The sequence below is a fragment of the Ptychodera flava genome, unplaced genomic scaffold (genome assembly GCF_041260155.1).
Source record: "Ptychodera flava strain L36383 unplaced genomic scaffold, AS_Pfla_20210202 Scaffold_28__1_contigs__length_4768798_pilon, whole genome shotgun sequence".
Lineage (NCBI taxonomy): Eukaryota > Metazoa > Hemichordata > Enteropneusta > Ptychoderidae > Ptychodera > Ptychodera flava.
In genome coordinates, this window is record NW_027248350.1 from 1436894 (window position 1) to 1462546 (window position 25653).

Consider the following 25653-nt stretch of genomic DNA (forward strand, 5'->3'; position numbering starts at 1 on the left):
AACGAACTCGAAGCTGGTCATTGTTACCTGGGTCGGGCGAAACGTTACGCAGATCGCGTCGTTGAAATTCAGATGATTATTTATTCTCGAGAAATGGCGTAACTTTGTCTGAAGAACATTTCTAGGCCTATGCAATCTTTAAAATAGTGTATAACTTTGCGGGAAGGTAGATGTTGACCGGGAGGTCGTCTGGCATTTGCTCCGTGATAGACAATTGCCCACGGCGTATTGATATTATTCCTAAAGTATTTCACAAGTTTAAACGCGGAATTGTTGTTGAAAAGTTCTTGTACTTGCAAAAAATAACGAATTCTTTGCTTGTGCATGGTACCTTGCAAATACAATGCACTGTGTACAATATGCAATGTGATAGGTAAAATAATTAATCCCATATAATTCAGACTAAAAACTCAAGCCGCCAACAAAGGCATCAGACATAGCACACATACGAGTTATTTTGACAAGTTTAATAGGGGGCATTCGGATATGATTATAGGTGTAGGTAAAGAAACTCTATTCCACTGTACAATAAAGGTGACACCTTGCCCAGTAATGGCATATTCTGACGAGATTTATGTACAATGAGAAGATTACACAACGTGACAACAGGACAATGTACGTGGCAAGTAAGGATGGCACAGAGGTCGCCTGCCCCTAGTTACCGTAGCCATGTAAGAACAAGTGCAATGCTGATGCTAAAGTAATACAAGTCTTCCACCTTATTATCTGCTCTTGTCGCCTCCACCGTTTAAGGTCATCCCCCTTCCAATCCTTTGGAAACCAAATACAATACTACGGGTGAAAAAGGCTATAAAAAAGGCTATAATGCACTATTGTAGCCTTTTAAAAGGCTATAATGCACTCTAATTGGCAGAAGATTAACTATCTTTATCTCGCGGTTCATTGAAATCATACCTCAGTAATGTTGGAGATAGGTAAGAGGCTCTTTCGTAATTCTCTTCATATAGGGGTACAAACATCGACACCTAATTAAAACATCATATGCTAACATTGTAAAAGAAAACCTCAGGAGTGGTAAAATACCAAGTTTTCAATCGGGGTTCGAACCCACAACTACGGCATCCAGTCACCTAGCGGAGAAGTAACAGACAGAACCGCTCGGCCAAATCCCCATTGCGATTTATCAAAAAACGATGGGGGAGTTATAACACAAAAGATCACGCAAATGAAGCATAAAACGTCACACATTAAATTCATAGCCACAATTTCTAATGAAATTTAAACATTTGAATAACATTGTTGAACTCTGTTGATATTGTTTGCAATTGAATGCTGTACTACTAGCGACATAATACTGATCGTATCGATCAGCTGATACCATGCAGTTCGCTGATGTCGATGCATGAACATTCCGTTTTCTTTATGCCTGGCATTTCACCGTGTTTCAGCTTTTTGAATGGCATGATATTGAAAGTTGATGTTTCAAGTTCGATATAGACGGTAGGGATGCAATTTCTTTTCATTTCCTTCGAAAATACATCGTTTTTTATTTCCAAATCGAACCGTGAAAGTACTGCTCATTTTTTGTGTTGAACGTGCGTGTTCCAGTGCAGTGTGAGTGTGGAGTGCGTGTAAATGGATACAGTATAAAATTCAGGGCCGATGATGCTCACTGTCTTCAAACTCGAATTTCCTTTCCTATTCGTTGTTTACATCTACAAATTCACTGGCATTGGCAAAACTATAAAATAATAGCAATAATTTATCACCTTCTGGCCCATAATGGACTCAAGCAAACTTTGCACTCCACAATGTACTCGGCTTCGCCTCGTACATTATGTCGTGCAAAGTTTGCTTTCGTCCATTATGGGCCGAAAGGGGGTACGTTATTGGAAATAATATCATACCAGTATATGATGGCGCAAATACAGCGATCTGATTGGTCGAGACGTGAAAAGAACGTGGTATATTGGCGATATACCACGGCTGGCATACACGCAAGCTCTCAGCTTGAGCAAAAGTCCGTTTTTGACGTTCCACGCCAGAATTTCAATATACTGTTATGATATAATAGCAATAAATCACACCCAGCGACGGTATACCACTCGATTTTGACCAGTTCACTTCATATATGCACTCGCTATCGCTCGTGCATATATGTCGTGAACTGGTCAAAATCTCGTGGTATACCATCGCTGGGTGTGCTTTATTGCTTAATTATATACCACGCCTTGCCGGTCATATTGATTGGTCGAGGCTGAACAACGTGACTGACCACAACTATACAAAATAACTGGTGACGCGCTGACCATTAACGTTTATTTATGGGCAAGGGCGAAAGGAAAGCCAAAAATTAACGGGCAAGGCTTGCCGAGCCGTTAATTTGGCTTTTCTCGAAACCCGTCAAAATTTGCGAAAATTTCCGGACGCGAAACGACAAACTAGCCCCAGAACTGAGCGATACGCGATGCACTGTCACGTGCGCTGTAAAAAATTGGCAAATCCGAAAATATTTCAGAAAAAAAGTTTCTCAACTTGGCCTACAAGTGCTATATTTTATTTTGTGATTGATTATGATTTACGTTTGAGCTGTAAAGTAACCATACTTTGAGTTGTTAATTTTATTATTCATATTCAGGGCATGTTAACAGACCATTAATGTGTATTATATCATACCAATATAGGCTATTGTGGCGCAAATGCAGCGATCTGGTTGGTCGAGACGCGAAAAGAACGTGGTATATCGCGATATAGCACAGTTGGCAAACGTGTGAGCTCTCAGCAATAGCAAAAATCCTTTTTGAGATTCCATGCCAGAATTTCAATACACTGTTGTGATATAATAGCAATAAATCACACCCAGTGACGGTATACCACTTGGTTTTGACCAGTTCACTTCATATATGCACTCGCTATCGCTCATGCATATATGTCGTGAACTGGTCAAAATCTCGTGGTATACCGTCGCTGGGTGTGCTTTATTGCTTTATTATATCATAACTTTGTCAATACCAGTGACAGGGTTCATAACAATACAAGATTTTTTATGTCAACGAATAAGGACTGGGCGGAATGGTGGGGAAAGCCATGTCCACATAAAATGATGAATCTTGCACATTATCGATAAATAACAATACCTTACTGTACGCTTTATCAAAGTTTGAGTCCTCCTGCATGCACTTGTCGTCTTCTTTGTCTGGCCAGCGTTCAGCTGTCCCCGTCCGACGCGCAGCATTCAGTGCAGTGTGCAGCGTGCAGTACTTCGTTGTTCACGGTGTGGCTCGCTTCGTTGGTGTATAGGTAAAAACAGAACTCAGTAGCTGAGTAGGCTTGCAAAACTCTAGATGATGCTGGGTTAGACACACGGCATATTGTGTACGTTAGAGGTTATGTAAACGAGATAAGCGTGACAAGCTACTCGAACCAGTCATCAACGGGCCAACAAAGGCAGCCGTCATCAACCTTGACCCGTAGCATTTACGTAAATGACTACAGGGTTATTCAAAGTCTCGGTCTAAGGTCAGCTATGGCCAACAATCATGGCGGCCGTTGGCCCTTCATTAATAGCGACGTCGACTATAACATAGTGTCACTAGTAATGCGCTCGGTTTGACCTAGCGGTTTTGACTGTGTTGACTTCGATAGGCTAGGCACAGTCACTCGTGAGCTATTCAGCTCTGGGACTATTCGCCCCATAGACGTGTGTACATAAGCGAGGAAAAAAAACCACTGTGGCTAGGTGACGGCAGAAATCTGCTTTATAAATTTTCGGGCGCTCGGAGTACGGACGAAAACACTTTATATCTCGCCGGAAACACACGAGTTTATATCATAACACCCTCTGCAGGCGGACATACACTCGATTTGGCGCACGTCCGTCCATGTCACTCACCTTATGCCCCGTTTTGCATTCACATTTCGTGTATATTCGCACAGTCCCCTGTGATCTATTCCGCTCTTGGACTATGCGCCCATAGACGTGTGCACATATGCTTGAGACAAACCCGTTTTTTTCTCTCGCGTATGTACATACGTCTATGGGGTGAATAGTCCCAGAGCTGAATAGCTCACGAGTGACTGTGATATTCGCCTCCGGTAGGAGTAATGTTATATCTGAAATAATCAGAATGCACTGATGTTAGGTTTCGTGATAGATGTTTGAGGAGAACGTGAAGTATGACAGACGTAGGTACACAATAATTGATATATGTTTAAAGCAAAAGCCGACCTCCGATTGAGGACATGCTGGTACTGTCATTATTAATTTCAAAATGAAGGAAAACTATAAAATCAAATGGATAAAAGAAAGTTCGTCTGTACTTGCAAACTTCACAATCCAATACTCCAGTCAGAGAAGATGTAAATTGTATCTAGTCATTGTATGACTAACCAACTTACTATGCGATGGAATGTTTCCTATACATACTTTCGTGCTCACAATACACAGAGCCATATCATCATACAAGGAACGTAATTTCATACTTACTGCAATTGCAGGCTGATTCAGTTCACAGGCTGCATGGTATTTCTCAGTTACTTCATTTAAGTAGGCACACTGGGTTAACGTTTAAGGTATAGCATTTCCATCTTTAGTGGGCACAGTTCGGGTTTATACTTATCAAAGAAATAATACGTGTTCAATCACTTTTGTTTTCTCCAAGAAAATTGTGTCGTCTCTCACCAATTATGAATTTGGCTGGAAACGTTTACACCACCTGTTTAAAGTATTGCTGTAGCCAATCTATTCAACAAATATACCATGCCTCAACTCCTGCATTAGTTTTTAGTTTATTTTTTGTTTCTAGAGTGAAATAGTCATTCAGTAACAAGGTATATAATCTGCAGTGTACATTTACTTCTCACAGATGACCTTTTATGCAAGAGACAGACCTCAAACTATACGGCTACTTTACACGTCCTTTCTCCTAGCGGCTTGCGTGGTACAAATGTCATGGGGCTTCGCGTCTTTTGATGAGGAAGCCGAGGATCTGGTATATGACGTCGCCAATGACATTGAGTATCGTGACCTGGACACGTTATATCATGGTAATGTCAGTAAAGCCAAACCGGAGAGGTTCGTCTTTCTCATAGAAGATGGAATGAACATGGTAGGAGCCTTTTTGTTCCATATATTGTTTTGTCTGCTTGTCAATTGTGATTACTACAATCAGTGTAGGCTAAGGTAAAGAGTACAATTAATGGCAAGGGTTGTTTAAAAAGAATTGGGTCAGCAATTTTCGCGATTTTTTGTACGAAAGCTCGTTTATCATTATCTATTGATTTTTGCTGCCTGAATGATAAAATAGGTTCATTCAAGGTAGGAGTGCCGGTATTTTATCCAAGGTTTTGTGGGTGTAATGCGAGGCGGAAAAATTGTAACAACAAGATTTTTCATGATGGCTGGTGTCCAGTGAAGTCGGTGTGGGTGGAATCATTTACAAATCCAAACCATAGGCGGATTTTTTATGAAATTGATTTCGAAAGGGACACGAGGGAAGCCAGGTATTATCTAACATCATATAAGCTGGTCTTCGTGAAATACCAATGTGAGGAGGTATTTTATCGAGGCTCTTGAATGACATCCCCGCTGTACCTGAACGAAGCGTACGTGATTGCAAAATCTACCACACATAATGACATATGACACCAATTGCTGAGATCCAATAAGGGGTAGGGATGCTCGCACACGTTTCTCGAGGCTGATGCTTCACGTATCGAAAGTTTATGAAGTACATTCGATCGACTGAAAGTCCAATGAACATTTTCTCTAGTACGTACAACCTGTGGGGAATGGTAAAGCATTGATATTACTTAGTGGCCTTTTTTACAGCTGGTTATTTTTACAGCTGAGCTACTGCTGAGCTACTGCCTTTGTCTTGAGCACTGTACTGGTTGTACTTTGACCTAATTTATTTTATTCTGCTGAACATTGTTATTGAATATGCGTAACTTGTTCTTATCGTACAAGGCTTTTTATAGCGTTTTGCATTTTGACTTATATCAGCATTTGAACCAATTTTTGTAGCTATCTACTTAAAGATGTCAAATGCTGATTATCTGCAATTATATTATATCTGCCACCCTGCGCCATTGTGATTGGACAAGAGCTCATTCCACCGATGCTGAAATATTGTTTTATTACGGATGGTGCGGTGGTAAAACGACCCTCTAAACAAGCATTATCGAAAATTGCCCGGTCGGTGCATTTGAACGTACACCTGTCTAAACCATAGACCCTAGAGAAAACCGAAACAGTCCGTTTTGTTTCAAAGACAGAAGACCGAATTTTGATACACAGATAAAGTGTGGGTCTGTAACTCACCTCTTGGTGAAAATAAGTTGGGATCGATGGTGAAAGACATCTCTGAAGCAGCACATTTGGGTTTGATGTACACAAATTATTGCATTGGAGCGACAGAAACACCTTGCTCTTTGATTGATATTTCAGGAGTGGACACGCGAATATATCCTACCGCTTTTTAAAATGAAGATAGTATTCGTTCATACACTAGGAATAAATTGACACTTCCTCACAGTAATGGTATGTCAGATATTCTTTACCAAAGTTTGGGCTGTAACAGACCGGGATGTCCTAACGATATAGATTAGAAGTTCAAAATAACAATGGGATGATTCCTGGCGACTGCGACGAAATTTGACATCAAATGCAACGAGTAGCGTCAGGGGTAAGCCTAATTCACGTGCCACGTGACGTGTGCCAATTGAAGCGTGCCAGGGACTCGTGAGAAATTATACGGAGGGAGAGAGGACCTAATTAAAAAGAGTATTCGACGGAATCTGACAAAAGCACACAACGGAATCTAGGAATTGCGTTAGTTTATACATGCCCAGAGTATATTCAGGCAACACCACAATAGCGCTGTTCACGGTTACATGTTTGTTACTAAATATAGCTGTACGCGCGCGACATCGGACACGCAGCTTGAAATGCGGACAAATTTTATCAATGTTGCATACATGGCCGTTTTTGCAGCTTGTACTCTGAGTCGTGAATATGCCTTTTAGTATTCATTGTTACACTAGTAGTCGTGTACTAAGATGTGTTTTCGTCATTTTTACATGCGTAATTTTCAAAAGCGTAATCTAAAAATGCGGACAAATATTTATTTTTGCATATTAATTAGAGAACAGTCACGTAAACTGTGAACAACCCTATACCCATCTCAACACTACCTTTGTTACGCCAAACTCACAAAAGTCGGGGATAGAAATTAATTAGATGGAATAAAGTCTTTAGAGTTTGACCAATTTCGACACTTCTACACACAGAGAGGCCGACTTCGTCTTGGAGCTGAGTTGTCGCAGAGCAGAGAAGTTTGCGACCGGCCGTGTTCTCATTGTATTCAAACTTATTGGCATGTAAAGACCGGCACAATTGTGCATTTTGTCGCAAAACCTTCGCGATCTTTGTGACAAACTGATGGTGAATCACAGTGATATTTGGGAAAGGGTGTCAGTAATTGTTTTCATTACCAGAAAGTAAATTGAAGTAATGCGGAACAACAAATGTTACGGTAATAACACAGCGTGTAGGTATAAAAGTTGGCTACAGATGGAGACATACGGGATACGCTATCCGTTCACGTGATCGCTAGGTCGGAAGCAATTTACACTCAAAGTCGATGCCTAAAAGACAATGTGAAATACTATTCGCCGATAATTTTAGTTTTTCTCTATTTTCCCACCTTTGGCAACCTTACCATATGGTCTATAAAATCAGTGTACAGAATTTTGATTAATCAATTTTTAATGTTACAAATTTACGCGCAGTTTGATTTTGAAAATACTGGCCCACAGATTTCGCTGGTCATTCGCTGCATGAATGCGCGACATAGGCTTTTTCTTTATTATCGGATAATATCGTCTAAAATGTCTAAGTTAGAGAGTTCCAGGAACATGAGACCAAAGTGATCTAATAGAGATAATATTATCGATTTTATCCGATAAAACAGCGTTTTTAGAATTTTTCACCCATCTGCTTCTAATATTAGACTCTAACTTAGAAATAGATGATATTATCGATTTTATCCGATAATATCCGATAAAACTGCATGTTGAGCATCTGCCTCTTCCCCACTCGTCTAATATTAGACTCTAACTTAGATTTTAGACGATATTATCGATTTTATCCGATATTATCCGATAAAACAGCATGTCGGGCATCTGCCACTTCCCCACTCGTCTAATATTAGACTCTAACTTAGATTTTAGACGATATTATCGATTTTATCGGATATTATCCGATAAAACAGCATGTCGGGCATCTGCCTCTTCCCCACTCGTCTAATATTAGACTCTAACTTAGATTTTAGACGATATGTCGCGACGGCCGTTCTGTATGAGGTACAGAATGAGACAAATCTTTTTAGTATGCCAAAAAAGCCAGGACTATTGTTCTTATGTAAATTTACGAAAAAAATTGTTACTTTTTTTGATTTGAACTCTTGACCCGTTTTCTGTGTCTGCAGCAGGTATTTTTTGTATAGTTTCGTGTTGCATGCGAATACCAGATATACACTGAATATGCTCACGTGTTTTAGAACAAATTCATTAATAGTAGTACGCTTCACAGAACAATGAGATATATGTTATCACTATATGTAGCAGGTTTTTAAACTTCGCACAGTACTCTCAGAGTTTAATCACTAATTACAAAACTTATTTAATATGCAAATGAGCTGTTCATTAACTTGACCACGGCTCAATGCTTTATGGGACAATTAGATATCCATCAGATCAACATTTGTAGCAGTTTTATTTAATTTAATGCTGTAATTTTAGAGTAATGTCACTAATTACAAAGTTCATTAAATATGCAAATAAACCCTAAATTAACTTGACACTGTTCAATGATTCATAGCACAATTAAATATTTATCAAATCAATATCTGCAGCACATTTCACAAATTTTGGTGCCAAAATTTCAGAGTTATATAGCCAACTACAAAATTTATTAAATATGCAAATGAACCCTTAATTAACTTTACACTACTAAATGCTTTACAACACTGTTAGATATCTGTCGTATCAGTATGTGCAGCAGTTTTCATCACATTTGACGCAGCTATTTCGGAGTTATATGACTAATTATAAGACTTCATGAAATATGCAAATGAGCTAATTATTAACATGACACTGCTCAATGCTTCTCAGTACAATTGGATATTTATCAGATCAACATCTGTAGCAAGTTTCATCAAATTTAACGCTGTAATTTTGGAGTAATATCACTAATTACAAAGTTCATTAAATATGCAAATGAACCCTTAATTAACTTCACACAACTAAATGCTCTACACCACAATTATATGTCTGTCGGATCAGTATCTGCAGCAGATTTCATCACATTTGGTGCAGTTATTTTGGAGTTATATGACTAATTACAAAACTTCATAAAATATGCAAATGACCTATTTGTTAACTTGACACTGCCAAATGCTTCTCAGTATAATTAGATATTTATCAAAACAATATCTGTACCCAATTTCACTGACTTCGGTGCAGTAATTTTAGAGTTACATACCTAATTACAAAGTCCATTAAATATTGAAATGAACCCTTAATTACTTTCACACTACTAAATGCTTTACACTACAGTTAGATATCAGTCGGGTCAGTATTTGCAGCAGATTTCATCACATTTGGTGCAGTTATTTTGGAGTTATATCACTAATTACAAAACCTTCATAACATATGCAAATGAGCTATTTATTAACTTGACACTGCCTAATGCTTCTAAGTATAATTAGATATATATCAGATCAATATTTGTTGCAAGTATCATCAAGTTTGGTGCAGGAATTTCAGAGTTATCTCACTATAACAAAAGTTCATTAAATATGCAAATGAGAAGATAATTGACATGACACTCACAGTATCATCATAATGTTCTTAGATTGTCATTTGTGAAAAGTTTCATGAAATTTTGTGCAGTATTTCTTGATATATGTCTACACTGTCATTACCGTCTCCATAGGGAAACCATTGTACGGAAAAAAACGATATTGCATAACTTCATTAATATGCAAGCCACACTAACCAAAATCTAATTAGTTCTTGCAAGTAGCATATGGTACCTGTGTACCAAATCTGACTTGAATCCGTTCAGGCGTTTTTGAGTTATCGTGTAAACAGACAGACAGACAGACACACACACACACTAACACACACACACGGACAGACAGACAGACATCGCTATGACATTAGCCCACGTGTTTACACACGTGAGCTAAAAATGCAATGTTGATGAACGCAATGTGTTTTATTTATCGTAGGATACGGTAATGCGTGTACAAAATCCCAACTTCTAACCAGATATGAACTGAAGGTGCTCACGTGTTTTACAACATGTTCATTAATAGTAGTACGCTCCACAGAATGTTCGATATCCAGTACACAGACTAGAAACAACTTGACCTATAATGCGACCCCTGAATGGAAGGAATGACTTTGAGTTTGACAAAATTACAAACTTATTTATCAAGCATTGAAATTGACTGCTTATGACTCGACATGTATTGACATTTATCAGACACTACTGGACGCATGAAATAATACAGTATGACATGAATTACTGCATACTTTTTGACTGTTATGAAATTGCGTAAAACAATTGTACATTTACCTGTCTCATATTAAGGAGATGTTACGCAAGGAGATGTTACGCAACATTTGCACACCTCAGGATAATCACTAACCAAAACACAAGAACAAAGACAGACATTCTGACAGCAGTTCAATTGAGCACACGACGCAGAGTAGAAGACAGACTTCTGATAAGACTAGACGTGTATACGGTCTACTGCCAGAGTAAGCATCTCTGACGAGGATTTATTGTATTATGTTTTTCAATATTCCTGTCAATAAACCAAATTCATACCAATATAATCGACACTCGTGTGAGGCGGTAATAAGAACAATCAGATATCTGTTATAACATTATATGTAGCAGGTTTCATCAACTTTCGCACAGTACGCTAAGAGTTATTAATTACAAAACTTTATTGAATGTGTAAATGAGCTAATTATAAACTTGACACGCTCAATGCTTCTCAATGCGATTAAATATTTGTCAGATCAATATCTGAAGCAAGTTTCATCAAATGCAATTTTTGAGTAATATCACTGATTACAAAGTTCCTTAAATATGCAAATGAGCCTTTAATTAACTCCACACATCTGAATGCTTTACACCACAATTAGATGTCTGTACAATCATTATCTGCAGGAGATTTCATCACATTTAGTGCATTTATTTCGGAGATATATGACTTATTACATAACTTTATAAAATATGCAAATGAGCTATTGTTAACTTGACACTGCCAAATGCTTGTCATTAAAATTAGATATTTATCAGATCAATATCTGTACCAGATTACACTGACTTTGGTGAAGTAATTTCAGAGTTATATACCTAATTACAAAGTTCATTAAATATGCAAATAAACCTTTAATTAACTTGACACTACTATCATATATCCTTCTTTATAAAATGACAACGAAGTGACTCCAGATGGGTTGCTAATTAGGTAGGCTTTCCACTTGTCAAGCGTAAAGCTACTGGATGGTAATGGATACAATGTTGCACAATTTTAGTTCGAAAAATTGCTTTACGGTTGCACGACCACCGCGAACGTGTCGGCGAAAAGATCATGTTCTCGTTTCTTTTCTCTAATTCCTCTCTGAATTAAAACATTTGCGGTAAGAATTATACCTAAAATAAATACTACCGAGATGCGCTGAAATGCAGTCACTATAACATAGTTTATAGGGTGTTTCTATAACAATATTCGTCAAAGAATTCTTATTAGAGGCTACTTCTTGTCCTTGAACCTAAAACGGTGTCAAAGAGACATTTTCAGTGTTCCAAATTAAATTTATTCAACTCAAAATCTAGATGCATGTATCATGATATCATGGAGTAAGTAAATTCTGTCTAGAAATGGGTAAGAAGTTCCGCCCTGTTTACATCTGGAAATTGATTACTGAGATTAAGTATAATCACCTGTTTCGGATGTAATGTCATTTCTGCATGATATTTTTCACATGGTTTATATTCCATTTACTAAGGTTCATGTTTTCTTCAGAAAAGGCCTTGTTCCAAATCACATAAAAGTTTTCTAAACACTATGCTTTGTGCATGATTTTGAAAAGACGGCTCTAATATTTTTCTGGAATATTTTTCATTACATTAATGTTTTTGAATAGGACCGAAAATACTTCAGTTTGGTAGAAATGTACACCAGCTCTCTAAACATGGACGTTTCAAATAGGATTTTACATATTTAAATATTTTTTACATATACTATGTGTCGGACATAGGGGTGTCCGATAGGCTTGGAACACTGAAAATGATTGATAGCCATCATGGCCAAATGAATGGACAGATTTTCATATGTTTTAAACTTTTTATAACTTCTTAAGAGTATAACAAATTATAATACAAAGTAAAAATTCAGCAGTATATACTACTGCATATACATTAGCAATAGAACCGGATCGACAGCTGCCAATCTAATCCCGGTGAAGAATGTGCGGGATAAAATCGGCAGGGACAAAAGTGCACTGCGCCTGTTCCATTTTCTGGACCCTCTAGAGTATCATACAGGAATAACCAAAGAAGGCCGAAGACGTCATGTGACGTATCTATGACGCGTTCTGACGTCGAATGGCCAAGGAGGAAAAACGTGGCTTACTATACTGAAGCAACTTAGGGATGCCTACACAAATACTGTGCTGAAGTCCGCTAAGAAAAAACGTCGATGGCGGGACTTCGAACGGGAGTTCGAATATTGTTGTTACGAAAGTTGAAAACTGCGTTTACGAACCGAAATGGGGAGTACATGTATTGGCCTTGATTACGCGCCATACCCCTCCGCAGTCGGGTATCCACTAGATTTTGGTACAATACGCTCCATATAACAATCGTCTATCGGCTCGTGCTATAGTCTTATGTCGCGCATTGTACCAAAATCTCGTATATACCGTCTCTCAACAATTTGACATGATTTAAAAGGATATTGCTCTGATGAGCACTAAAAATGTCGCTTGTGATTTTCTATATCCTGATAAATTCGGTAAACATTTCCTCCTCAAATGGTTTTTCTGTAGTCTGCTGCCGCAATCCGCATACATGTCAGCAGCAGCAATGCGCGGAAAACGGAACCAATTATATTTTTTGTCAAGCAACATGAAGGCGTCATGACTTGGCAAGTCCCCAGGAAGTAGTAAACCAGAACGAGTGAGTGATTTGTCTTTTCTATTGTTTTGCAAGTAGATAGTTATTTAAAGAGGACAGAGATTTCCTTCTTCGTAAATGAGTATAATATTGTTGATGCCCGACAAAGGCTGATTGATATTATCAGGATTGTTCGTTATGCAACCAAATTATGTGATTGGGGACATAGACAGCAGAGAGGGGTTTATGCTGGGGCTCACAAAATCAAAATCATGCTCTAACCTTTATCAGTTAACGGAACAACTGTTACCACCGTCGGTTGTTTTTCTGTCGTCCCCTCTAGGTGTGAGTTCCAGTACGAGTCTGTCGCAAGGACACTTTGTCCGTTTCAATTTGGCGATGAAGATATTTCAGAAGTGGTCATTGATGTATCGTGCTCTTCAACTGATAACACCTATTACAGCCTTAAAGCAACTGTGGTCTACGAATTTGATTTAGAGTAAGTCAATTGCTTTCTTCTTTAGCAGAACATACTTACTCGCTATACAGTTCCTGTACGACGTTATAATAGACAAGAGACTTCTACAATATCACATTTTTATTTAATGCGTAATATTTAGAAACACAGACTTTCAGGAGGACGTCGGTTACAGAAGGACAGATGGACAATAACCCATCCATTCCTTTGTTTGCAGAATATAGACGGTTCTTATCTCGCAAGAAATTCGTTTAAAATTACACTACCCCCGTTGCTTGGCCTCTCCCGGTAGTAGCAGTTGCTGGCTGGGCCATGTGTTCAGTCCACGATCAGCGCAGCAGCCTACCACTAAAGAGACGGGAGACAGTGTGCCAAAGTTTATTTCGTAGAGATTGCTCTGTTTATATATATATATATATATATATATATATATATATATTATATATATATATATATATTATATATATATATATTATATATATATATATATATACACACACACAAACTTGGAGCAAGTCCAGTTTATAATGTAATGTTTTCGTTCATATGTGCTGATGGTCAGCGCTTTACTAATATCGCGGCAGAAATGTAATTTTTTATTCGAATTGAAATCTTATATTTTAATGACTATATAAAGTTGAATTTGTTTCACAATATTCATGTTTATGACATGACAACAAAAAGTGACCTGAGCCAATGTGATAAAAACTCAACAGCAATATAGAAAAGTAATTGTTCTCCTTGTTCGCCAACATCATCCATTTTAGTAGTTTTATAGAAGAGTTTACTCTTCTTTATTGAATTATTACTGCTATTTATTGATTGCGGCAAACAAGTTGGATTGAAAGGTTTACACTTCCGAGAAACTAAAGTATCACTTCTCCTCTCACTTTCAGAATGTCGTCCCCTCTGTCCGTGACGGTATCACCATCCCAGCCTCAGGTAAGATGCAGTATTTTTCTAGTCAGGGAAGATTTCGTGTGATAAACCCACTTGTAAGAAAACTATGGGCTGTTATTAGATGCTAGGAAACAGTTTTTTTAAGCAGCATGAGGTTTAGATTTAAAAGATAGACTCTGGTGCTTTGTTAATCACAATGAAAAGACAGCAATAAAGTTACTTTTTCTGAGCGAAATCTCTTTAAATTATAATGAGTTGGAAATATCTACTTAAAATTTCCTTAACATTAATTTATTTTTATTCTGTACAGTACTACTATTTTAGATTTCCCGATGGCGTTAATTCAGTTCAAGTAAGAGGATACTCGGAGGATAAAATTTGCTCTGTCATTGCAGTTCAAGAAGTAGGGGTAAGACGATCTTCTTGTTTTCGTCTAGGGGCATGAAGGAATCATATTATCTAGGGGCATGAAAGAATTATATAATTATTATAATCCATACAATCGCTAAGGGCCTTAAAGAATTATATGAAATGAGGTAGGCCTATGAATCCTATTGATTGATAAGCAATCGTATATATATATATATATATATATATATATATATATATATATATTATATATATATATATATATTATATATATATATATATGATCCATACAATCGCTAAGGACCTTAAAGAATTATATGAAATGAGGTAGGCCTATGAATCCTATTGATTGATAAGCAATCGTATATATATATATATATATATATATATATATATATATATATGTGTGTGTGTGTGTGTGTGTGTGTGTGTGTGTGTGTGTGTGTATGAAAGTGGTTTCCTTGTCAATACAGGCAAAGTATAGTGCTCAATGCATTTCTGCAGGGCGGTAATACTGAATATCTAGGAATTTGTAGTTGTCACTCTACAGGCTGTTTCATGCGCTAAGCATCATCAGGAGAATGATGATTGTAAGATGATTGCTTAGCGCATGTAACAGCCTTAGAGTGACAACTACAAGATCCTAGATTCTCAGTATATATATTATATATATATAATATATATATATATATATATATATATATATATATATATATATATATATATATATACTCTTTTTATCATTATTGCAGTGTCCTGTATTTGATCTACTTCGCAATGTCAAGTTTATCGGAAAGTTTCAGACGCAGACAACACAGTCATCCATCACTGTGCAGGTCAGTAACAAACAACTTGTAAGTCATATGTAAGTCTAGTGAGCTAGGTTCTATGATGTGGCGCATAATCGAGTATTATATAATAGCTTTGTCAATACCAGTGAATTTGTGACGTCATACCCCCTGATTGTTACTGATAATGTATCCGATTATCCAGCATTGTGACCCCATACCGAGCATAACAATACAAGGAGTTTTTTTGTTTCAAAACGAATAAAGGACGGCATTTAAAAAGGGAGGAAATTATGGGATAAACCTTGTAACACATAAAACGATAAATCTTGATAATGGTGCACAGTATCAATAATAATGCTTTACTGTACGATTTATCAAATATTTTGAGTACTCCTGCATGCACTTGTCGTCTGCTTTCTGGCTCGCGCTCAGCTATCCCCGTCCGATACGCTGCAGTGTGCTCAGTGCTGTACTACGTTCTTTACAACATGGCTTGCTTCGTTGATATGTACAGATGAAACAGAACTCAGTATGCTTGCAAACTCCTAGATAATGCTGGGTTTGACACACGGCATATTATGTACGTTAGTGGCCATGTAAACTAGGTAAGCGTGAAAAGCTACTCGAACCAGTCATCAACGGGCCAAAAAACGGCAGCTGTCTGACAAATTTGACCGGTAGCGTCGACACAAATGACTCAAAATCATTCAAAGTCTCGGTCCAAGGTCAGCTACGACCAACAATCATGACGACTACTGGTTCTCCTTTGATTCAACATCTCGACTACCTAGTTCTGATGCATCGTTTGTAAATTGTTGACAACTTTCGTTTCGACTAGTTCCCGACGAGGTCCCTCCAGTACATTAGTCAACCGTAACTTTCAAGCACTCGTTTACATCGAGTTTTCCCGTTCGCCAAAATACAATGGCTCTTCTAAAGTAGCCATCAAAAAATTAATAGACACAAATATCAATGAAATTTAAGCATTTGAATAACATTTGTGGAGCCTGTTGATATTGTTTCCAATTGGTGTATTATTAGCGACATGTTACTGATCGTATCGATCAGCTGAGACCATAGCAGCTTGCTGGTGTCGATGCATAAACTTTCGGTTTTCTGTATGCGTGGCATTTAACCATGTTTCAGCTTTTTGGAATTGCATGATACTATTAAAACTTGATGTTTCAAGCTAGATATAGACGGTAGGGATGCAATTCCTTCGAAAATACATCGTTTTTATTTCCAATTTGAGTCTTGAAAGTACTGTCCATGTTTGTGTTGAACGTTCATGTTCAGTGCAGTGCAGTGTCGAGTGAATGTAAATGTATACAATATACAGATTCAGAGCAGAAATAGATGCCGGACGATGGTCACTGGCTTCACACTCAGTTTAAAACTCCTTTGTCATTCGTTTTGTACATCTACAAAGTCCAAGCATTGCCAAAACGATATAATAATAGCAACAATGCACCCCCTACAGTCTTCAAAACAGCTATCCCGATCTCTTTAGTGTGTTTGTGTGGCATTATTTTATGGTGCATTGTATGCATAAGTTAGGGTTCGGGGTTTTTTTGGACAACATACTCAGATTATTAATTAAAGAACGTCGGTATGACGCGGTAATTACTGCAAGAGCTTCTTAAAATTGGGCACCGAGATCTTTTTGTGAGGTTGCTATGGATCAGTTACCGATGTAGCCGTTTATGTTTTCGAAAAACGCTCGCACACATTTCCGAAATGCAGAGAGACGTCAACTTAAGTCGCGCTATCAGTCCGCGCCCAGTGACGACATCGATATATATGCAAACTAGGTGGCCAAAAGTTCAAACCCTGAGGCTTTCAAAATCGTCACATAGGAACAAAAATACTTGCCCAGGGTTTTATTTAGTGAAACCGGCTAGGGTTTGACATATTCTATTTTCGACTCGAATGGTTTTATGTTTGTTTGTCACTTAGGCATTACACCCCTGCAAAAATCACTGATTTTCAGCTTTTCGAGATGTACATTTTTCTTCGTCTCGTCGTTGGAGAAAGACTAGTTCAAAAAACGATACATCAACATGTAGATACATCGACCATCTTTACTGGTTGTAAAATTTAGGAGAGTTCGTTGGCTGTGAGAAAAGCTTTGGGGATTTTACTGTCGACCACTAAATGTCGGTGAGTGAAATCACCAAATTTCTAGCATTCGATAGAGTTCCTTGGTTACTGAGCGCGATGAATAGTTTTGTCAACGTCGCGGTCCTCGCGTAATCGCAGAAGGTTATGCCGAACATATGGACGGCGCAATCTTGATAGAAGTACTCGAAGCCGGGCGACGTTGACAAGGCTGACATTGACTACATGTCAAATATTGAGCGGCATTTCACTTGTAAAGGTAAGGAAAGTTTGATGATGTCGCTACTTTAATGAATAAGTATTTTCGATGTGCCTACTCGAAGTCCGGAACACGTACTGTGTATTTCACATTCGAAATTGTGCAGTATTTTTACTTCCTTTTACTTGTGTGCTGTAGTATGATTTAACCCCGTTGCCGCGTTGAGGTCAACTCGGTGACCAGACTCAATATCCGTTGATTATCCGAATCACCTGGGGATGGGTGATGTGCCATGCTGTGTCCACGTTATGCTAATGAGCATTGTCGAGAGGATGTCTTGGTTGTAAGCGGGGATAAATTGCCATATATTACCAAATCTGACAAAATAAATTTATGTAATTTTCGATATCAAATTGTAAAGTAAAACATTTGAATCAACCACAATTTACATTTTAATTTGCACTCCTACATACATGTAGATATGGAAACACAAATGAGTACACAATTCAAAGTTTTTATGCACCATTCCCCTAATTTGCAATTACATTTCCTATGAAGATGAAATTGTGCAGAAGGAATCAATTTTTTTCTATAATTCTTGTATAAAAATATAACTGTTTGCTAATGGATAATGTGCTTTCCAAGTCATGTTCAGCAATATTCTTGGTTTTTAAACATTTCAGATGCTCCTGGCTTATATTTCTGATATCAAGATCATTTCATTACAGCTGCAGAAGAAATAATACCGGTAAGTTGCACACGTTTTATATTTCTTTAATGCTATAAAACTGAAATTTCTTTTCTACACTTTACAAATGATTGCTGGCTTTTCTTATGTTATGCTCTAAGCTTATTATAATATGAAATGTTGATTTGATAGTGTTCAACATGTTCTAGATCCTTAAGTTCCTACTTTAAATTGAATCAACCACAAAAAAGACAAAATTTTAAAATTCAGGTATAGAGTTATCTGACCTAAAATTAATATTTCGCAAGTACTAATACTACAATGGATTATGAATTAAATAATTATGTGAATTTCTACTCACACAGAGAGATGTACATAAATTAATTTGTAAGTATTTGAAGTTGTTCAGACAAGGATAGCATATATTACTAAAAAACTGTAAGGAGTCATTAAAATATGGAATCATGGACAAAGGATGTGGACGTTGTCCTCATTTTCTCATCAACAAAATCAAGAATTTTCTGTCATTATTTTGCAGATATATGATGCATATTGGAGTTAACCGTGAAATCTACATGAGTATCAAAATTATCTGCCTTATCAGGAAGCTTCAGATCTTGTTCAAACCGGACATTTATGTTGATGATTTGGAACATAGAACCGAGGGTGTATGTTTGAATTATTATTTTGTTTTATTTTGTAATTACAAAAGAACACATCTGAATGTTTGACAGGCATGTGAATAAATAAGTAAAATATCATTAACAAAAGAGCAATATATTTGTGACAGAGCCTTTTGTTGCTATAAACTTTACTCAATGTGGAATTAACTCATTGCTACGAAACTACAAACACAGGTAAAATTGTTTGAAGTCTGTTAGTATTATGATGTGAATAAAGCATCTCAATTCAAAATATTCACCTTTCTCAGTTATGTATCTGGAAGTGAGTTTTGTTGATCTCCATTCCTAAACATGCCACTGTTTTTCTGAAGATAGAATTCTATAGATGACAGTTTTTGTAGATGTTTTGATGCAAATCACAAATGATTAGACTAGGTGACCCGCAAATACTAGCAAATACTATTACAGAAGAAATATTACAACGGAAATATTTTCACCTTTAATATGTTTTACTAAGACAGTTGGCTCGTTCATAAAAGTATTCAAAGATTGAATTTCAGGATTCATATAAAATTGAAAATAGAAGGAAGGAAAAAATTGACGTGAACGTTATGGCTATTAGAGGGAAAAAGGACATCTTTAAAGTGTGAAATGAGCCTGAAAATTGACCTCTGGATCATGGAAAATGTAAAATTTTGGAGAGAGAGATTTCAAACAATTGTTGTATGCCAGCATGTCAGGTACTCTGCTTCAATAGTATTTGTTTACTAGTTTCGAAGAAAAAAACCTGTCAAAAGCTGCTACAATGTCTATATATTACAAACAGATCAGTTTATTTTTAAGTGCCTTGGTATGTGACCATGATCAGGGGAGCTGAAACACATGCTAATGCCAAGGTAGGTAAATACTAGTAAAATGTGTCAGCCGCGGTGATAAGGAAATTTGGTTGAGAAATTGACTCTGTATTCATCTCAAATTTTCCTCATGGAAACGTCAAAATACATTTTACATAGTTTGTGGCAAAAATAGAATACCATGGTATAATCACGAAACAACAGTCGAAACATGGTGGACGGTTCTCTCACGGTGCACCACCAAGTGTAATGGCAGAATAATGATCCAGTTGATCGCGAAGCGGGGGCCGTCATCTGCTCTGTGAACCAAAGTAATTGTACCACAAAGGGGCATGCCATAAAATTTTCACGAAGTCCCATAGCAACGGGGATGGTGTGAGGCTTCGATGAAGGTGATTTGTAGAGTTATGTACTGTACAGTTTGTCGTAAGTAATTGCGTATCCTGCTCCTTCCGCTGCCGACACGGCCAAGGTAGGTGAGTACTCAGAAATAAGCAATCTGTTTAAACTCAAGTTTCGAGGAAAATGTATACCGTCATCACTCTTCCTAACTCTCTCTTCAACTCTGGATCCAAGCATTTACTGCTAAACCTGTACAACATAGTCTTCCATAAAGTACAAACAATACACTCAGTGTGACAGTTTTCGGACGACTTGTTTTCGGACTTTTAATGACATTAGTCAATGTTAATGAAGTTAGTCAGACCGTATACGATACAAGGTGCCGAAAGCAACACAGAGAGACAGTCCATGTACGGTAGGTAAGCGCCACAGGCGTCAAATATTGTTGAGGAGTCAATTAATTATCAATTAAACGTAACTAATTATCACGAAATATTTATAGACGTTTTTCTAAACACATCGAAATTGAAAATCGGGGTTTTGAAGTCTCAAATTATCAATATTTAGCCTTTAATTACCCCTAATTACATTCCAAATACGACATTCGATTACTGCGACAGTACTCCGATTACTACGAACTCAACATGGGGTCAAAATTTGGAAACTTGACCCCCTAAATAGTACTACCGGTCGTGTTGACAGTTTGAGGATAAACAAAACACAATAAAGTTTCGAAAGGTATGGTAATGAGGTTTCGTAGTGCTCGTCATTTATGAAACGGCTTTGGGAGATATTCACTACCCTGTCCGAAAACTGTCACAATTAGTGTACATGTCAGATGTCGGCATCGCGCGGCGTTGAGAAAAGACGATTGATCAAACATGATCGATGACGGCAAATTTTTGGTAAATGGCTCGAAATATGGACAATCAAAATCCTTACGGAAGAGTATGAATTTAAATAAGAATTGTATAAATCAAACAGAGCCGAGCAAGCAAGCAGAAGGAACGGAAAATGCGAAGGAGAACATGAAAACAAAGTTGTGATCATACGGGACCGTTTGAAATGTTTGCTGTGGTGGGTATGTACGCACACGTTCTAAGAACGCCTTTCTCGCAGATGATGTGATGTTTTAGTTCCCGTGAAACGTGATTATGCAAATGGAGGACGGTATCCTGGTGCCCAATCTTACGAACATTTCTCTGTGCGTGTGTGTATATGTGTGTGCACATACATACATACATACATACATACATACATACATACATACATACATACATACATATATACATACATACATACATACATACATACATACATACATACATACATCCGTCCATACATACATACACACATGCATGCATGCATGCATACATACATACATACATACAAACATACATACATACATACATACATACATACATACATACATACATACATACATACATACATACATACATACATACAATAATCCTACATTTATGTAAATGTAATATTTGCATCGTTATGCAACACAGAACAAACATTTATCGAGGTAAGTAGCCGAGTTCCTATCCTGACGTTCACAAATGGTGAGCATGCTATCGAAATCTACTATAGCAATATATAAACCAGGGAATACTGGCTTCTTTGCAGGAAATGTACCTTTAAGAATCGTGTTTTGTAATATGTTTTGTAATCGGAATGTTTACATACAGTCAATTACTTTCAGCCAAGGATTTTCGATCGCGAGAGTTTTACGTTATATTGTTGGCCCATCCGGATGACTCTACATGTAATCGTCAAACACAATGCAAGTCTACTGTTAATGACAGCAAAGTCAACGATGTATACTACCAAACAGGTAAGGTATATCAAATATAATTAGATTGCCGTAATGTTATCCTTAATTTAGGGCTGGTACGAAAGTGTCGATTTCGCAACCGGAAAATATCACAATTATTGCAAACCTATCAGCTATTTACTAAAGAGTTTCGGAACAGCGCAAATATCTATGATATATTTCGACACAAACTCGAGTCTTCATCTATAGCATCTAAAGGCCTAAATTCTATTTTTGAGAAATTGAATGCAACTGCAGATAAAACTTTAAAACCCACTTCATGTACAATAATACCCACATGTTTTTAGTTTCCTTAGCCTTCTCCAAGCTGAAATAAACACCAAACTGTCAATTATCAAAGTTTAAATATTTCCTCTCTGAATTGCATGTGATTGGTAACTACCGAATATTTTACCCGTGTTTTAATACCTTAACTGGAATTGAGTGCAACATCGATATATTGAGAAAACATAGACTGAAGAATAATCTCACCATATTGGAATTCGATATGCATCGATCGATATCGATATTCGATATGTTCGATATGCTTAACGGTCATATATTATGACCTCTTTCGTTTTCCGCACTTTCTGTATTGAGATCTAAATTGTAGCCGCCAACATTAACATTTATTTTCTGTTATATACCTTTTTCTGTTTTGCTCAGCGAGTTCTACTTCTTCAGTGCATGAAATGATCAGATTGAAAAACGTGACGCTAGAAATTATACCCACAAAGTCAAGTGAGTAAATACAATTTGATAAATCTGTAATAGCAATCCGTATTAGCAATATAGGCAGCATATCTAGCATTAAAAGTGTGACGAGAACAAGTTCGATAATATAAACGTGTTAATTTTAATACCATTGTGACGAACTTCAGATATTTCACTCTCTAAAATGACTTGAAAAAGTGAAATCAATCATCTTCTTGACATATTTTTGTGTCATGACAATGAGAGACACGTCGAAAGTCCTCTGGTATTGATAAACGTCCTGATTTATGTACAAGGCGAAATATGTCTCATTCAAGCTTTGATTAAATTTAGGATATTTAATCACTTTTGCATTTTGCAAAATCAACCGAAACTGTCAGTAAAAACTGTTCATGTCTTTGCTTCTAAACCTTGTGCTTGAAAAACCAGTCTAACACAAATTCGTAAGTTCTATCAGAAAAAACAAAAAGTTGTCTATTTTGCTTCAATATCCCTCATCTATAGCTCAAATTTAAAAAGGTGTTCACCTTTCATTGAAAAAGACTTATTTGTTTTGCAGGTAGTGTGTACCTGACTGGCATCATGGTAGCGATGTCACTTTTCCTATGTCCTTATATTGCCTTCCTGATTGTTTTCTTACTGTACCGGTAAATATTCAGTTTTTCTGAACAATCTTTTTCTTTCAATTTAAGGGTTCACACATTTATGGACTACAGGCAGACTCCTATATAATATTGCTTTAGACGACTTTCGATAGCGATCTCACAATTCACAAGCTTTTGCAGTGAACAGAACCAAGGCACTCAGCGTCTTATGTCAATCATTCTTTAGACATATGCAAAACGACGGAACAAATGTCTGCAATGATAAGCTTATAGGTTAACCTTACGTTATTTGCAATTCTTACATATTTTGTTTTTACGTTGCTTAACGCTATTTTGCAGTAAAAGAAGGAAAGACGGACAAAATACAGGTATATGCAACACAACTAACTCTTGAAGTACATTTAAGTAATCAATATTTACGATTTTTCTAGTTTGAACCTAATTCAACGCCTTGCGTATAAATACCCAAAATTTTGAGTGAACAGGCTTCATTCACAAACTACACGAAGAAGTCTACATCACGCGTGACATTTCTGCAGCAGATCCTCAATGTCTGAATGAACCCTAGAAGAAAGACACCGAGATTCAAAAATCGTCGTACAGGAGGAACGTTTTAATGTGTAATATGCTATTACAATTCTAACCGATCAAAAACTGTCTCCTACGTTAAATCCCTCAAGGTTTTGATTGCGCTCGATCGTCGTACGTAGAGGGGCCGCCATTTTGTTTGTTTACACTGAGAGCTGCCACGTCAACAGGCATCGCGCACGCGACATCGCTGTCACGCTACGCGCTCACTACCTGTTTCGAGGTAGATGTGCCGCGCGAGCGGCAGAATGTTTGCTAGAGCTGGTCTAAAAATTTACAAGAACTTAAACAGAAATACTTTGAGAAAACATTACAAGACTCAAAATGTTATTCCGTATTTGGCAACCCTAAATATCCGTATTCCTCAAAGCCCTTCAAGTTTTTACGTCGGCGACATCGCTTTTCTGGCAGAGAGTGATAACCATTTTTGTTTGTTTACGTTAATTACCTTCAAATTGCAAATGTAGATCGGGAACACTCCAAAATTGATGACACTTATCGTGAAGTATCAGGGCTGATTTTTAACGGTAGGCTAAACGTGACCAGGATGAAGCGATATGGGCATGGTTAATTATACATGCTGAGTCAAGCACAAATTCCATTTGCACGAAAACAAAGTCAGCTATTATTTTGCAAGTTTCTAAAGAGTAAACAATGGTTATTAAGAATTTAACGACGAAAGGTTAACTGCTATTCTTAACCTTGTCGATCCATTCTATATCGAATGGTGCCATCTATATTGCATTTAGGTAATGGAGATAATAATGGTGATGACACGACAAAGGTATGGCATCTGTTCAAACTTTGTAATAAAGGCTGTAAAAATGTGACCTTTTTTAATTGGAGCAAAAACTATCAGTATTTTTTCATGACAATGTGTACAACTACATGTATGTGATCATCTTCAAGCTGACACAGCACTAAAATTATTTGTAGGAGTGCAGCTTATGTTTATCATTTATCTTCTTTAAGGCGTATATCACTCTCCGAATACTCAATGCAACGTTTTGTAGATGACTTATGTATATTTTATTTTTTTCAAAATTGTAACCATGTGTCTCTGCACAGGAGGACATGTTGTATTCATTGTACTTCATACCAGTAGCTTTCTTCTACGTATTGCCTGTGATACAACTCGTCTTCACCGATCAAATGGTAAGTAAAAGGTTTATTTGACCTGTAAAAGTGGATCACAAATATGATTATGCTTCAAAAATATGCATTGATAATAAAATTGCAATAACGTCAGACAACGGGAGTCTCAGACAAGTTTAAGAGGTCCAATATTTTTCTTCATCCTACACGGGATGTAACTGTTACTAAGGCTAGATGTCTCCTCTATGACAGATACTAATTACATATGCCCTTGTACGGAGAGAGCGAGCGAGAGAGAGAGAGAG